The sequence below is a fragment of the Pteropus vampyrus genome, unplaced genomic scaffold, assembly GCF_000151845.1.
Source record: "Pteropus vampyrus isolate Shadow unplaced genomic scaffold, Pvam_2.0 Scaffold17, whole genome shotgun sequence".
NCBI classification, from domain to species: Eukaryota; Metazoa; Chordata; class Mammalia; order Chiroptera; family Pteropodidae; genus Pteropus; species Pteropus vampyrus.
Window position 1 is genome coordinate 2,144,715 of NW_011888798.1, and position 12,387 is coordinate 2,157,101.

The 12,387-nt window shown below is 35.1% G+C and overlaps 1 protein-coding gene across 7 annotated transcripts in view; it reads left to right on the forward strand.

Moving 5' to 3' along the window:
- GTDC1 (glycosyltransferase like domain containing 1) overlaps positions 1-12,387 on the forward strand; it is a 346,607-nt gene that overhangs the window by 203,689 nt on the left and 130,531 nt on the right. The gene's annotated exons all lie outside the window — the stretch shown is intronic.

Consider the following 12,387-nt stretch of genomic DNA (forward strand, 5'->3'; position numbering starts at 1 on the left):
CGCTATTCTGAGCCATTTGCATTCACATGTGAATTTTAGAATACGGTTGTCAATTTCTTATTTTAATAAAAGAGAAAAAAATCTCATTGGAATTTTGAATGGGATTACTCTGAATCTAGATCAATTTGAAGAGACAACACATTAACAATATTTAGTATTTCATTTCATTTATTTAGATCTTCCTTGATTTCTCTCAGTTATGTTTCATAGTGTTTAAATATAGTTCTCATATATCTTCATCTGCTGTATCTTTAAAGTTTCATATTTTTATGCTACTATGGATTTTTTTTTTTTATACTTTCTGTGTTTGATTGTTGTTTGCTAGAACAGAGAAATACAACTGAGTTTTTTACTTTGGTTTTATATCCTGCAGTTTTGTTAAACTCAAATTTGTTAACTATTTTTTATAGATTTTACCAGATTTCTTTTTTATATAGACAGCCATGTCATCCATAAATAAAGATGGTTTTACTTCTCTCTTTCCAATCTCAATGCCTTTTATTTATTTTTATTTTCTTACTGTGTGGAGGTAGATCTTTCGGTATAATGTCAAAATGAAGCGGTGAGAGTAGCTATTTTTACCTTTTCTGATTCTAGAAGGAAAACATTTGGTCTCGCCATTGAGCATGATGTTAGCCTTAGATTTTTCTTACATGCCCCTTATCAGATTGAAGAAACTCTCCTTTGTTCCTAGTATGCTAAGAGTTCATCAGTAGTAGAGACTGGATTCCATCAAATCCATTTTTTCATCTACTGATATAATCTTACATTGCTTTTTGAGTCTGTTGATATGATGAATTTGATTGCTTTGAGTATTAACCAACCGTTCATTCATGAGATAAATCACACTTGGTCATAATGTATTATCCTTTTTACATATTGTTAGATTCGACTTGCTAAAATTTTAAGAAATTTTGTATCTACTAGTTTATAGGGGTTTTTTTGTTTGTTTGTTTCATTTTGTTTGTTTTTGTTACTGTCTTTGGTGTTGGTATCAGAGCATTGCAGGCCTTAAAGAATGAGTTAGAAAGTAGTCTTTCCTCTTCAGTTTTGTAGAAGAATTTGTGTAGAATTGGTATCATTTCTTCCTTAAATATTTGGTAGAATCGCTGGTTAAGCCATCTGCGCTTATTGTTGTCTTCGTGGGGAAGTTTTTAACTACAGACTTAATTTCTGTAATAAATATTAGGTTATTCAAGTAATCTAGTATTAAATATACACTATTAAATATACAAGCATTGCTTGAATAACTTGTGGTAGAAATGGACATTATTATCCATTTTATATGCATTGATATAAGATTGTTCATGGTATTTCTTTATTGTTCTTTTACTTTGTATAGAACTTGACATAGTACTACCTCTTTTTATTTCTTATATTGGTAATTTGGTGTTTCTCTTTTTTGTCCTATTTCATCTGGCTAGAGTTTTATCAATTTTATTGATCTCATTGAAGAGCCCGCTTTTATGTTGTTAGAAGGTTACTTTTGTCACTTAAAGACCTAAATGATAGGATCATGGAGTAGGTAGGTTTTAATAGAACAAATATACGTGAAAATGGCCTGGTGCTCCCTGGAGAGCACAGACATGAGAGGTTCTGGGAGTCAGCCTGTGAACATAGAGTGTTTGAGTAGGTAAAAGTACTCTAGAAAGAAGTAAAGAAACAAACAGGAGGCACCAAAGAAGTATTCTTTCTACTTTGCCATTTGAATGACTATTCCTATAGTGTTTGAATCCAGCCTTGTCTGGATAGGTTTGATCATTTGAATAGCAAATTATTTTAGTAAAGAAAATCTATGGATAAATTTCAAATCCCGTTTTAACCAGTTGCCTCTTGTATTGGAGATAAGGATCATTGTAGTTTCATATATTTGAGAGTTCCCTGAAAGTTGATATAGAATGGTAGAACAGGGCCTTTGAAATCAGAGGATCCTTGATTCAAATACAACCTCCGAAACTTCCAGCCTACGTAACCTCAGGCAACTTATTCAGCTTCACAGAATTAGAATCCTTATCCGTAAAATGGGAATAACAATACTTATTATACCATGTTGTGAGTTTAAATGAAATAACATATTAAATTATTGGTACATAGTAGACTTTCAACCAATTCTAGTCCCATGTCCATCCCCACTCACTCTGTCATTCCTATTCCTTGGCTCTCTCTCTACTCAAAATGCTAAGAGTGAAATGTTAACCAGTGGGAGGAGAAGCAAGAGCAAGGAGCTCTTTAATCCCATCTCTGCTATAGTTCTTAGCAACGTGGAAACCAATAAATTGGTATACCTGTCAAGGAAATTTTTAGAACATATGTACAGAAATTTGGGGCTTAACCTGCATAAATGTGTGTGATGCTCAGAGTCCATAAATAATATACAGTGAAGGCACAAATTATATGGGAAATTAGATTCTCATGTCAATGAGTTTGAGTTAGAAATCTCATGTTTTTTAAAGTACTTTGAAAAGTCCTGTGGAGAAACACCACCGTGGCAACTGCTTTAGGGCCTTGTATTCAGTAATCACACAGTTGTTTTATTTCAATGTTGTAGTTTTTTGTTTGTTTGTTTGTTTTTGTTTTTACTTTCTTTGAGCGCCTGAAGATGTTGTAGCCAGCTTGAGTTTAAAATTGGTGTCATGAAATATATGAGTGTTTCTTTGCATGCAAGTCTCTACTCAAAGCCTCACTGCATATAAGGCATGTTAGAACTGAGGCCTTGTGGAGCAATAGCAAATTCAAGTTCTCCACCTCTTGGTATAAGGGAATATTGAATGGAATGGCTGGTGGAACTTTTCTTGCAGCCTAGATTCTTGATATTCCCTCTCGCAGTGCATGTGTAGTTGAATTCCACATCTAAATTAAGGGCATAAGCTACTCCGCTTTTAGATTATCTGCAGAGGAATCCTGCTTTTTCATTTCTTACCCTCTAAGGTAAGCCCTGAAGACCAAAATGAAAGTTCACATCTTACCAGTGCCATGTAGCACTCATGTTGATGTCACTAATTGACTAAAGCATAGGTTCTCAAAGTGCCTGGTTGTGATTTTATACTGTTTGTCAAACTGCTTGACAAGGCATCCAGGACCAATGGATCTGATTATTGTGATTTATATAAAAATATCAATGTTTAGTGCATGTCTTAGGGGTTTGGCAAACTATGGCAAGAAGCTAGCCACCTGTTTTTTTTTTTAATGATATTTTATTGGAATGCAACCACACCTCTTTATTTACATATTGTCTGTGAATGATTTCACACTATAACAACAATGTTGAGCAGTTACAGTGGACACTCTGTAGACCACAAGCCTAAAATACTTCTAATCTGGTTCTTTACAAAAGTTTGCTGTCCTTATTTTAGACCTTTATATGTTTAGAGCAGATGCTCCAAGTGTAGTATAATGACCACAGAGTTCAAAATGACTGAGGGGTGCTTAAAAATGTACATTTTTTAGAGACTACCAGAAACTCAATTAGTCAAAATTTCTTGGGATGGAACCTGATAATCTGCATATTTAATAAATGTTTCAGGTGATTTTTTAATGCTACCATTGGTTTAGTAAATAGAAAAATTAACGTGAAAGCAATGCTATTTATAAATGGCATGCCTACCACAAATAAACTAGTGCTACCTCTTGTCTAGAAAATATGATGCCAAGAGAAGAAACTGTACATCTGTGCTTCTCGTATTGTAGCTTAAAATTTTTGAAAGATATGCCATGAGAGAAGTTACCGTTTAATTGAGGGAGACTGTAAATGTTTGAAGAACAATTTAAAAAATGAAATCCAGAGAATAGGTCATAAATTTTAGGGAGGGGATGACCTTTGTAGATAAGCATGGTGGGTCTTGATTCATTACTGAGCCTTAAACTGCATTTGGTGAGTCACAACCAACATGTAAGGGCGAAAAAGAAAGAAAATTGAAAATTACAGAACACCCCAGATGGTACGGGTAAATATTACTATGTAAAACTTTTGTTTCACTCACATACATATACATATATGCATACTGGTTGCAATTAGAGTATATTTTGTACTGCGGGTTGCTGTCAAGAAATTTTTTCAACTCCATTCTTAAAGAACATATTTAAGGCTCATTTAAGTTAGAGACAAAGTAGCTGTCCTCAGAGGTTAATATATATTTCTTTTTTACGCGTAATAAAAAAATGAACTATTATTTCTCTCTTATGTAAAATAATGTATAAGTGCACAGATTTGGTATATGCTTATCTTCCAAACCCATCCCGTCAGGCCTGATGAATTAAAAGAATTTTGGAATTTTAGAGTTGGAATGACTTTGGAAACTGTTGCTTTTTCCTTTCAATTTGACAGGAAAGGAAAATGAGACCAAAAATTAGTTAATCAGTTTGCCTAAGATCATATGTAAAACAATAGAAGGATCATCTAAGAGAGATTCTAGATGCTAAACTGGAGATGCCAGCTGGTTGCCCGTGAGCTGAATCTTTCTGGATTCTCAGAAAAGTCAAAAGATCAAGGAATGCTGGTCTTCATGGCTTATGGCACAAGTTGGCTAGAGATGGATGGTGTTTGCCCCCTTGGCTGGAAAAAGTTGTTCTTATCTACTTCACTCAAGTTCTCACCACTCTATTTTTGCCCTTGTACTGTTGTTTTACTTAAAATAGAGAAATTCTCTTATAATAGAGAATATTTCTCTATTTACATGTATTATTATCAGAAGCAAAAAATAAATAAAAGGTACACCAAGAAGATGGCGTGTTTAATCAAAGATTACGTTTCTATGTGGAATTTAAAAATATCCCTAGGAGTTTTGTTTTATGCTTTAAAAATGTTTGAAAGACCATATAAAACCTGTATCTTACACCAGTCTCTTCATTCATTTTGCCTTTCCTTCTCAACTCCTATAAAAAAAACCCCAAGCAAACAAAAAACAAAACAAAAGAAACACCAAGCTAGTTAAGGTGAGGTTCTTTGACTTATCAAAAATATGTAGTTCACCAGTGACAGGCCCAGAGTTGGACTTCTGTCTTGTGATGACCGTCTGGGATAGGTGCAGTGTTTTCAATGTTGGAAAGAGCTTTCATGGTGGTGGTTGTTGTTGATTATTGTGGTAGCTAGCTTATGAATCAGTTATGGATGCTGTATACATTCTCATTTAATCCTTGCAACAATCCTCTAGTATCATTTCCCTAATTTTACAGTTGATAGAATGAAAGGCCTTGTTCTGGTCATTTATTGCTCTATAAGAAATTACCCCCAAACTTAATGTCTATGAACAACTCTTTTATTACACCTCAGGGATTGTGTGAATCAAGAATTTGAACAGGACTTATCTGGATGTCTCTTTCACTCCCTGTGGTATTGACTATGGTGACTCAGTGGTCCTCAGCTGGTGGATGAAAGGTTCAAGAGGTGCCCCTAACATGGCCATTCCCTCATCAGGAATGATGGAAGTCTGGACTCGGGTGGGACCTCTGTTGTATGATTTTCTTAAGAAAGTCGAACTTCTTATGTGGCAGCTCAAGCCACCAGAAAAGGTATTCCAAGAGAGGCAGGTGGGAGTTGTGTGGATTTTCCGACCATGCCAACAGGCAATTGGGCTTCAGGTCTGTGTCTCTAAACCACATTCTCATTTGGGCCAATGGGGATAGGTGTTTCCATTCTTGCCACTTAGTCAGTTTGTAAATCCAAGCTTTACGCAATATTCTGAACTTCTTTCTACTTAGCGCTTGCTTTGTAAGGCCACCAGAGACCTCTTTAGACAGGGGGATTAAGGAATCCTACCTTCCTTGGCAATCCATACTTAGAAACTCTATAAAAACCAAAGGCACACATAGCTCTCTCCATTCTAAGGAGTGTGGGGTGTGTGTGTGTGTGTGTGTGAGAGAGAGAGAGAGAGAGAGAATTCCTTTTAAATAATGATAACTCCTCAGGGATGATGAACAGATAAGATTCAGATGAAAATATTTTGCAGCTAAAGGCATGTTGGTAAAGTATACAGAGCCCATGACTGGGAGCCAGAAAACCTGGGCTCGATTCCCAACTCTGCCACTACTTGCCGTGTGGTATCCTGGGCAAGTCAGCTTCTGTGAGCCTTAATTTATTCATCTGTAGTATGAGATGGTTATATAAAACCACTTCTAAGGGCTATGGTATGTATACCTACAACCATCGCACTTTTTAACTGTATGAGTATGTACAACCTTCGTCGTACTTCTCCTTTCTGCCACCTTGTCACCAGGAACATTGTAAAGGCAGAGAAAGGATACAACAAGATTAGAAATCTTCCCATCCATGCTTGCCAAACAAGCATACCCCACCCAAGTACTTTATTTTTTAATTCTTTAGGAAAAAGATTTATTGATGAATCCAGTGACATAGTGAGTATTGCTTTTTTCTGTTAAATGATATCAGGCTTTTGGGTCAGATTACCTAGATATGTGTGTTTATGTATCATTTTAAAATTACGTCTACATCAACACTGAGCTCTCTTACATGTTTGGTCTTTTCCTTTTGATAGGTATTCTTTCATACAGAAATATGATAGCAGCAAAAGAAGTTTTTTGTCGTGATTTGGAAATCTGTCTTCAAGTAACCCTTAAAGTACATTGACCATATACCCATAAATGATGGTGACAGGCTTTCTCCGTACCCCCGAGTCCCCAGTCAGGGATAATGTGGCCACAGTGGCCCAGGCTTCTTTCAAATAGATTGTTTCGTAAGGGCATGGAGATGTGTGACAAACACAAGTCCCCATGGGTAGCTTTCTCTGCTCTCTGCTGCGCTCTCTCCTGCTCTCCCCAGCTTGCGTCTCTCCTCTCTTCCCCGCTACTCCTATCCCACCCTCACTTTCCTTCATGCTTTATTGGGGTGGGATAGAGTGGGGAGGTCGAGCCCGAGTGCTTCCTTACTGCGAGAGCCCTCTGAACTGTTTCATATTTTCCCCCTGAAAGTTTTCTCTAGTGCTGCTATCTGGTTTTCTTGATATTATAGTACGCCAACCCTTGTCATTGTAGTGAGGTGGGCCACTGCCTTTTTCAGAATTTCTTTGGACCTTTTTGATGCCTTGCCTAATCAAATAACTTTTCCTCTTCTACAAAAATTCAAAGTAGGCAATTGCTGGGAAAACTTTTGTTTTCTCACTTATATTTCTGAATTTTGTTCTTTGATAGTAAGATATTAAAGGTAAAGATATAAAGGAAAAGCCTAGTACAGTCATTTATTCACCTCTATTTTGTCTTTCTTACCTTACCTTCAGCCTTAAAACACCCTCTCTAGAAAGCTCAACAACTTTTCCTCCAATGGCCTTCAGAGGGAAGGATGAAATCAGAAGAAATGAAACACACAGATACTTACCCCTGCAGATTTTAGAAACTCTGACTTAGACCAGAGAGAGAGCCTAACCAAGTGTGCCGCATAAATGACAATAGTAATCAGTTAAAGGTTTTGCAATAAAGGTATTTTTCTTTTTAAAGCAAAATATTTTGTAACTTCAGTAACTTGAGTGCAAAATTTACTAATGACAGGCAATCCCCTGATAAATATGAGGTTGTAAAATTAGAAGAAATTTGTTTATATGTGGGACAAAAATATTTTTCAGTTGTAACAGAAAATTATTTTTGAAAAAGAGGTGATACTGCTTAGTGTTTTATCCAACATGACAATTTTCCTTCAAGAGCCTTATGAAAGTTTCAGTGCCAGAATTTCACACATATGTATTCAGAGATAAATGTTTTTAAAATGAAGAGCTTCCTTTAACGGAATCACAGCATCACTTAACTCAAATTAAGTGCTGATGATATGCAAAAAGTAGTTTTTCAGTCTGTGTTCACTCACAAATCTGAAATCAATGTGTATATATACATATATATACATTTTTTTCCCAAATGGGTAGATTTTTTAAGTTTAGTTAGCTAAATTTTAATCTGTAGGAGGCTTTAATGATTCTCTTATAAAACATTGCAGAGTTATAACAATAATACTGATAGATTATACATACGGCTTGATTAACAGTGTTATAGGATGGCTTTGGAAATGGGTATAACATTATATATTTCTAAAGCACCAATTAATAAGCAGCTCAGGTTATACAGCTAGTCTGAGAGATTTCTTGCTAGTTTCTCATAGGGCAGAATTAATGATCTGATGTTGAAATTTTACCTCTAAAATACATTTTAAAATTGTGTTTGAACTCATTCATCGAAACATCCCTTTCTTAAATTTGTAAGAATGTCATTCTTTCCAGAAATGTGTATTTAATTATCCACTCTAAAAATATAGAGACATTTTGTTTTTGTTGTTTTCAATAGAGAGGATTGTTTGGTAATTAGAGATTATTGTTAAAGAGGCAAATTATTTTGAAAATACACATTTATTGAGAGGAGATTTGGGAATGTAAACTAGACAGAGAGGTTACATCCACAATAGTGTAATACCAGTACAGCAGCAGTTTAGTAAATTGGTATATAAACAAGCATCTGTTGCAGGAATGTAAGAATGACATCATAAAGGATGTATGGAAAATTTTAATTGAAAAAGAATGATGCACAATTGCAGCATGACTTTAAGTCTAAATTGATTTTGCCAACAGAGTAAAAGTGGGATTCTTTTAAAACATTCCAGTAATGTAAAGTATTTAAAATGTAATGTCCTGTTAATGTACCTAAAAATTAGAGTCTAGGTCATCCAATAAGAATACTGCTTACAGTAATGCAGCCTATGTAATATGCAATTATCTTGACAATAGTTTTATTTTTCAACAATTTTGTCATAAAACAGCAGTAAGATACAATGAATTTGATTCATTTTTTGTGTGTGAATCATTTAATAGGCCATTACATCTACTATATTAGACTCCATTCTCCTTACAGAGCTTTTCATTATAAGGCTGTCTTTAATGGAAAGAAGTTTAACCTTCCCTCCCAGATAGATTGAACCCCATAACAGTGTAAACATTCTCATTATAAAATAAAATCCCCTTCCCCAAGGGCAGGACTATAATTATGTTGCAGAGCATCGTATGAATGTTTCTCTTCAGAAGTGCTGTCTCATTCTTGCTCTCAAGTTTTTATCATTTTCAAACAATCAATAATATTCTAAATTATAGTTTAATAAAATGCATATGATCTAGTTTAAAATTTTTGACATTATTTTAATCAACTTTGAGAAGAAATCATCAGTAAAATTGCTGTTGATTTATAAATAGGATAATTAGAGGCTTTCCTCCTAAGTACTGTTCACTGGCATTGTGGCTGTTTTTATTGCCTAGTCAAACCTCTTCATTCAATTTTAAAATTGCCTTTTGAATGAACTGCTCTATAAGCTTGCCAAATAGTGTCACCGTTAATACTTTACCTCCTCTATTTCATTGTCCAGTCTGCAAATGCACAATAAATTGTTTGATAAAGGGGTCAATGGGATTGTACTAGTTTTTAAGTGAATTATAACCGAACAGTTCAGATTATGTCACACACTTACTGTTATTGTAGAGCTTGTTTAAAAGATAACAGTACAGTACGTTGGTTCATTTTGCATCATTACATCAAGAATGTGTCCTGTACAAATCAGGGTACCGTGGCTCTTCAACAAATTGTCAATCTTTATACAGAAAAGAAAAATGCTACTTTTGGATTTGTAGACTTTCCTCTTGTGAAGGGTTTACTGAAAGTGACAAACCTACCATGTTCCTAGTTTAGAGACAGCCTGATTTCTATGTGAATGTGTTAGAACAAAGATTTCAGACAATTATTTCAAGATAATCATTTTAAGAAGATGCCAAAAAACGTAATCGTTGGGAGGCCTGAGGACCATATGTTGTTGGTGTGAAAGTGCACAACCGGTCGATATTATCTGGTGCGTAGGCAGCATTTATATTTCCATAGGTGTGTGAACGCATTGGATTATACAGTGCATATTTTAAGAGGCAGTTTTTTCCACACTTTGACTTGTAGATAGATAATTCTAACCTCTTCTTAGGGTTACTTTTGTGAGAAGGAAGTCAGAATTTCCTTAAATGCATATCTTTCTGCTTATGCAGAATTGGTAAGTGTTCCTGAGAAATGTAAAAGGCAAAAGTAAGAAACTTTGTGCTTGTTGGGTCTAAAAGCAAGTCTGTTTGTGTGTGTCTCTCCCTTTGTAACAGAAGGAATGTTTCTTATGTTTCTGTCTTCAGACAGTTGGCACACATTTCATCTCAGCAGCTGCTTTCTCTTAAAGTGCAGTAGAGTGTAGGACTGTAGTGACACCAGCATTAATACTTCACATTCTGCTATCATATGCTGTCACTGGGAAATATGGATCTAGGTTACATGTGTTTGCAGACTTTGTACTGCTGAATTATGAAAGCTGACTCTGTTGGAGGATTGTGTTGTATTCAGGGACTGTGAACTGAACAATAAATGAATGCAGTAGGCTGTTTAGAGTGTCATACCATGCTCTCCTTTTGGGGCCTAATTGAGCCTGAGCTTTAAAATTTAGAAGTGCCGCAATGCGCTGGAAAATACCTTAAAATAAACATGTGAATAATTTTGTTAAAAAGCATTTTTATGCATTATCTTTCACAGAAAAATTTTAGATTTCATTTTTTCTGCAGTTATATAAATCTTTGCACTTCAGATACATAAAACATTAAAACTTATTACAAATGATCAAAGAAAAATGTTTTCTTATCAGATAGAAATTTGCAAAGGAAATTATTGTTAAAATTGCTTACTATGGTTGTAAAACTTAAAATAATATCTGATTTTATTTATTTTATAGATAGTTTAAAATACAACAGTCATGACACAAATAGTAAGATAAGAATTGTCTGTTTTGCCTTTGTATCTGAGCTGTGTCTATACATACATACACACATACACGTGTGTATAGATATACAAATACATATATTAATTTTTGAGGTGATTAATAGAATTTCTGAAAAAGTAATTGCTATTGCTTTATAAACGGAATAGAGGATAAGAAATAACAATATAATATTATATGTAAATATCATAATAGAATGTGAATGAGCATATGCAAATAATGTTAAGTATCTGGAGACATAGACAAAAAGAGTTGTTATTGAGAGACAGCATTTTGGACTATTATAAAAAAGGGAAAAATGGGAAGTATTTATTGGCCCTCAGTACTTAGATGTCTTTTTAAATTTCACCAGAGGTTAAATTCGTTGGGTTTATTTGTAAATTTAATTTGGAACTAACTTTTGGAGTAAAATTGAAATTTTAGGTACTTGGACAGAGACTTTTTTGATCTGTATTATTTCCATGGAAAACTGCCTTGAGAACCATCTTGTGTCACGCAAGCTACCCACTTATTTCCATCTTGTATTACAAAGCACTGTTTTTAAGTAGCTTGAAGTCTTTTATGTAGATAACAAAATTCTCGAGTTGTGAAAAGACAATTTTGTAAAAATTTAGGCTTCTTAATCTTTGTATCAGTTATTCATATTACCTGGTTTTGCTTTTTGAGAGAAAACAAGCTTCCTATCTTTATACACACTATTAATTAGGGTTATGACAGTGTTGTTCACTCATGTAAAGTCAAGGAAGAATTAAAACTTGTGTTTGATTTTATAAATCCTGATTTCTCTTACTTGGAATCAGTGTCAAAAAATATATACCCTTTTCCCCAAAATCATATGAAAAATTAGCATTCTTTCTTATTGTTTCGCCTAGTAAGTGAGCACACCAGCTGCCATTACACAGAGAGATACTTAACACTCTGGACACAGTGCAAAAAAGCACATCAGTAGCCTGGAATGATCATTTTCTAACTGTCCCATGTCCTGAGTGTGACCAGATATTGCTTGCCCCTTTTCCTAGTAGAAGTTGACTTCTAAGTGGCCCATTTAAAAATGTCTTCAGTGTGAGACTGTGTTCCTCAAGCGAGAGGAACACAGCTCGAGAAGGCAAAGCCCAGGGACTCATCTTCCTATGCAGACATTAGCGTAGTGCCCGAAATGGGGCACGCAGGATGTTCCTTTGAACAAAGCAGCCATGTGATCAACAGTTTTCCCTCATTTCTGCACAAGAAGTGCTGTGTAGTGCATTCAGGGCCGTCATTACTGTCCACTGGAGCTTCATTCCGTATCTGCCTTGAATTGGTGCTACATTTGAAAACTTTAACTGTGTTCGTCAAAAAGGACGCTTCCTGAAAACTACTGTCTGGAGTTGGGATCTAAAATGCCACTGTTAGCTGATTGCAAAAACATAAAACACATCAACAGTTTTGGCAGTAGAATTAAACGTGTGAATGAACCGAATGAAAAGGTGAAAGCAGCACTTTTCTCTCTTAGTCACGGTTCTGTGCAATTGGGGGCCATTAAATACAGTTTATGTGGTCCCCCTACTACTTCTTTGCGAGGGCTCTAGTGACCTCGGGTTTCCTTTGTGTTTTTCTCTCTTCCCTACAGCCAT